The sequence below is a fragment of the Mastomys coucha genome, unplaced genomic scaffold (genome assembly GCF_008632895.1).
Source record: "Mastomys coucha isolate ucsf_1 unplaced genomic scaffold, UCSF_Mcou_1 pScaffold22, whole genome shotgun sequence".
NCBI classification, from domain to species: domain Eukaryota; kingdom Metazoa; phylum Chordata; class Mammalia; order Rodentia; family Muridae; genus Mastomys; species Mastomys coucha.
In genome coordinates this window covers 110,159,523-110,165,018 of record NW_022196905.1, presented here as the reverse complement: position 1 = coordinate 110,165,018, position 5,496 = coordinate 110,159,523, and positions in this window count along the sequence as shown.

Here is a 5,496-nt window from a genome sequence, read left to right as displayed (position 1 = left end):
AGTTCTGTTTTATGGAGCTGTGCTATTCCAGAGGGAAAATAGCAAGAGAATGTTAAAGCACTTGTATATTACACATATATATCCTAATATATATGTATATTTTAGAAGGACATAAAAGCCAGGGAGGAGAGTAGAGGGAAGGGACAAGGAAGGTGTGGGACTTCAAGGACAATGGAGAAAAACACTTCTAGCATGCGAGCATGCATTCATGCAGCAACAAAATCAATACATCTGTTACCCTGGCTCTGGGTGCCAGCTGCAGAAATGTTCTTGACCTTGAAAATTCAGAAGGGTATTTGTTGGGAAGGTGACTCTGCGGAGTGCCACGGACTCCTGGGACAAGTGTGTAAGGGCAGCAGAAAGTTTAAAGCAGAAAACAACAAGAAAGCCCCACCTCCCTTTCCACACAAGGCTTTTCTCTACGTTCATCCCTTAGGCAGATCTGGGGTGTTGGACAGCAGGACCCTGTGTTTCTTGGCTCTGTGCCCAGGCAGTGCAATCTGACTGGCTCATCTTTAAAGACGTTCATCTCTTGTCCAATCAGCACCGGGAATGGGCTGGCTGCTGCAGTGCACTGTGGGTAAAGTGCTTCTTGTACCTGGGTGAGATTCGCACTCACGCAATTGCTGCACATCTGCTGTTCTCTGAACAGCGTGTAGCTTTATAGGCAGTGGAATCTACCTTGTTCTTAAGTAAAGAGGCGACTGGAAACACTTTAGAGCAAAACTGCGAAGGGACGTGTTTCTCCTGAAAGGGCATTATTGTTTGATAATCTTAGATTCTTGTATTTTGTGACAATAGGTGGCATGGTGCTCTTCGCAGTGGTTGATCTTAGATTTCCTGCTGCCATCCTCTCTCTCTCTACTGCAGAAAGAAATTAGAGGAACACCCAGTCTTCACACTGGCTTATACACAGAAGGAGGGACACAACCTGGGAATTGTAAACAATAATGTTGCACAGCTCTGGTCCCCAGGGAGCTTATGGTTTGAGTGGAGGAGACGGATGAAGCAATCACCCCACCAGCCTGTGGCTATAATCGGAGATGCTGCTGTGAAGGACAGATTTGCATCTGTGAAAATACACAGGGACACATGGACTGAGCTAGGGAGTTAAAAGCACAGACGTCAGGTTAGACACAGAAAGTTAATCACCAGACGAGGGAGAGCCCAGGGTGCTGGAAACCAGTGTCCCATTCCAAGGTGTAGGTGAGATACTCAAGGCACTGAAAGGAGGCTAGAAGAACATGACCAGGTCGACGTTCCAGGAGGCAGATTAAAGATGTCTGCTGCATGGTCCTTAGAGCTGAGATGAAAACTGTGAACCTTTCTCTGAAGAACACTGAGAAGATATTTAAGGGGATTTAAGAGAGGAAACAATGTCTAAAAACTAGGGCAGATTAGAGTCATGAAGATACTCCCTGCTGCTGGCCGTAGGAGCGATGAAACTGCCTTCGACCAGTGTGGTGTAGGTGAGGAGAGGCAAGGAGAGAGATTGGGCAGGTTCAAAAGGTAACGGGCATGTCAATTAGAGTCTGATAATAGGCTGAGAAAGGAAAGAAGAGGGGAAGGAGAAGAGAGAAGAGGAAAAGGAAAGAGAGAAAAGAAGCAGAGGAAGTGAAAAGGGAGGAAGGGGAGAGGAAGGAAGAGGGAGGTTGAGAAAAATGAGAGGGAAGGAGGGAGAAAGTGATACAGAGGGAGAGGAGAAAGAAATAAGGGGGAGGAGAGGAGAGGAGGAGAGGGAAAGAAGAGGAGGAGGAGCAGGAGGAGAGGGAGAGGGTGGGGAGAGAACTGTAGTCACTGAAGCTAGGGGAGGCTGGAATAGAAGACTGCCCAGTTGACCCTAGAGTATGGAGTTCCATTTGCATTTTAAAGAACCATTATGATGCAATGTGTTCCACAATAGAGCATGGGCTTAGCATGATGTAAAGAGTTTTGTGTGAGCTTGCAGGTGAGTACTCTGAAGACAATGACTGGAAATGGTCTGCTAAGAAGTGGCATAACTTAATTATAGGTATGGATAAAACAACCTAGGAAAAGGATAGAGCCAGCCTCAGTTTCCCTCATTAAAAAAAAAAGCATCAAAGAAAGGAAGGCTATAGCTACAGCAGATTGGTCTTCTGTTCATCTTCCTTTGAGGCAAAACCAATGTGTGGGCTATCATTGGGAAGCATCTCATCTATAAAGAGAGGACCATGCTTGGCATCTCCTAGGACCTGATGTGGGCATGTAGCTGGTTCTGACTGACTTGCATAAGGGGCTTTTTGAGCAAGAGCAAGTGGCATCTTCAGAAACCCCCTGAATGGGACTTAGGAACACATGGTTAGGGTGTCATAGGAAAAGCAAGAGACAAATCACTACAGTGAATGACAGGCTTTATCTGCAAACACTCTTGTTTGGATCCTCCCAGCCTCCTGTGGAAGAGTCCCCTGACTCATTGGTAGCAGGAGACAGATATTTTTCTTAGAGTGCAGACCTCACTCTGGGGTAGTTGGCTTGGCATGAGGGCTGAGTGTCCAGACAGTTTCAGAGTAGTGTATGGCTGTGTTGGCTGTAATGATACCAGCAGGGTAATAGAGGCAAGGGGCCTTGGGAGCCCCAGCTCTTGGGAGAATAACTAGAAATACCTCTGGTCATAAGGATAAGTGCCCAACACATAGTGTGGTGTTAGGAAATATCAGAGAAAAAAACCAAAGACAGACTTCTGTTTTTCATGCATTGGCAGGTAAAGTTTCCCTATTGGCACACTTTCAGGCATCCTCACCTGTGCCCAGCCTCTTGGTGACTGGGAATGTGGAGTTCACAGAGATTTAGATGGTACTCACACTTTCCTATGATCAATGTGTTGCCATGACATGGGAAGCTTCGTGTGCCTTGACTGTGGAAGATGCTGTAGTTGTTAGTCTGGGGAGATATAGGATGGACGTATAGGCAGATGGATGGATGAATGGGTGGATGGATGATGGATGGGTGGACAGGAGGATGGATGAGTAGATGGATGAATGGGTGAGTGGGTGGGTGGATGGATGGATGGACAGACAAGTGGATGGATATCCTGCTGTCCTGTAGTCACAGTAGGAGAGTGACATCCCAGAATGAAGGAAGCAGGACATTGTCTTTTGTCAGCTCTGAATCTTGTGAGGTTTGAAGTGGGAACAATGGCATGGGACATACTTTGCCCTACTTCTCTCCATCCCGAATGGATTTCCTCTGGAACAACTGCTTCTTCAGTCTGGGCACCTCACCCACCATCTGACTCCTGTGAGTTCTCATTGCTGAACACCTACCACACACCAGGTGCTGACGGGTAATTTGTACTTAACACTTCTCTTGTTGCTGTGACAAAATGTCTGACCACAATAACTTGAGGAAGAAGGAAGGTTCAGTGGGGAGTGGAGGTGGGGGCTGGCTAGTGCACAATGATCTGGGAGCATGTGAAGGCCATAGGTTGAGACTGGGCTTCTCCCTCAGTCTCTCTCCACCTTCTTTTTGAGACAGCGCCTCTCACTGAGCCTGTCACTTGCCACTGAGCCTCTCGCTTGTGGTTTTAGTTAGGCTAGCTGGCCAGTGAGTTCCCAACAGAACCCACCAGTCTCTGTGTCCGAGTTCCACAGTTACAGGTGATCACTACCAGACCCAGCATTTACATGGGTGCCAGGATCTGAACTCAAGCACTTTCTCCATTGAACTGCCTCTAGAGCCCCGAAAAAGACACGTAGGACCTTGACACCAGACAGGCATAAGAATGGTAAGGTTGAATAAGCTCAAACCCAGGAAATCTCAGAATTGAGACCAGCAGGAGTGGAGTCATTCCCTACCTACCTCTTCTTGCTCTGGAACATGTAACCGCCACACCCACTGAGGACCAAAGGACAACAGGCCATATAGCACAAACACCTGGAGTTCTCCATGCTAATGAGGCACCTAGCCATCCCTCACCCCCATCCCCCAAAACACACACACACACACACACACACACACACACACACACACACACAAACCTCCAGTGTTCAGCCAATGAGTATCTCTTCCTGGACACTCCTTCTTGCAACACATATTCCCTGGTTCACCTGGAGGAAAGTGTGTGTATTCACACCCATCATCAAATAAACCAGTATGAACAAGTGAGGACTATCTCTTCATTAATGATCGCCTCAGGAAGGCCTTCATCTTAAAGAGCTGTACTCCCAAGGAAGACCTTTTCTCTTGCAGCCTCTCCCATACTCCCTGCACTCAGTCTGAATCAGACAGGTTCTGCCAGTGCCCGGCTTTGCCTCCCCCTTCCTGCCAAGTGTGTGGATGCCCTGAGGAGAAGCATGGACTGGGGAACCCCCATCCCTGACTCCCGGCGGTACAATGGCAGCACCCTGCTACACAGGAGACCAGGTACTACTGTGGACTCCCTACTTCCAACTCTGCCCCGCCTTCTCCCAGTGGCGAGCCAGCATTGCTGCAGGCACCTCAGTGGAGAACTAGGGCTAGGTACATTTTTTGGTTCTTTTTGGCTCACAGTTTGGGGAAGTCATAGTGGCAGAACTCTGAGGCATAATATGATACTTTCTTTCACATTGTAACCTTCAGAGCAGGAAGGAGGCTCATTAAGAATCAGGGAGAAAATAAAACCTGTAAAGCTTGTGAGGTAAATAAGACTCCTAAGGTCTAGGGAGTGCCTGAGACCTGCAAGATTGAGAAGGCCCCTCCACAAGGTCGTGAGCAGCAATAACAACAATAACAATTACTAGGGAGAGAAGGACCTCTGACCAGCCATGCTGGGCACAGTTTTCTTGACTTGCCCATGCTGGGGTGGGCTTTTGGGAGGTGCAGGTGGCTTTGAGTCACCCAAGCTTCTGAACATGTCCTCTATCCTTTTCTAAGTAGCTCCAATAGACCCAGGGCTTCCTAAGTTAGTCTTAGGTGGAATGGTCCTTAGTGCTCTACTTGTTGAGAATGGACACCTGCTCACATCTCCCCTATAAAAGTCATGCATCACACAGAGAGGTGCAAACTGATGCTCCAGCTCATGGTTCCTTCTTAGTCAGGGACTCCTCCCCCCACCCCCACCCCAGCTTAGGGGACCAGTCCATTCACAGTGGATCTTCCCTTCTCTGTTAAATGAGCTCAGAGGTGTGTCTCCTAGGTGATTCTAAATCCAGTCAACATGAAAATAATTACCATGGCGTACTGTACAGGAGGAATGAGTACAGGTCTCCACTTAAAAATACCAAGTCTAAACTTCACAGGATCAGCATGCTTCGTCCACTGGCCAGGAGAGGGTAAAGCCCACAAGTCCACAGGATTCTGCTGGGGGCAGAGCTAACATGCTCCCTCCTTCCTTCCCTCCCTCCCTCCCTCCCTTCCTCTCTCCCTCCCTCCCTCTCTCCCTCCCTCCCTTCCTTCTTCCTTTCCTCCCTCCCTATCTTCCTTTCCTCCCTCCCCACCCCAACAGGCTGGAATAACCTATTTCTTTTATCTGCTGACTTTCTCAGGATGAAGCACAAA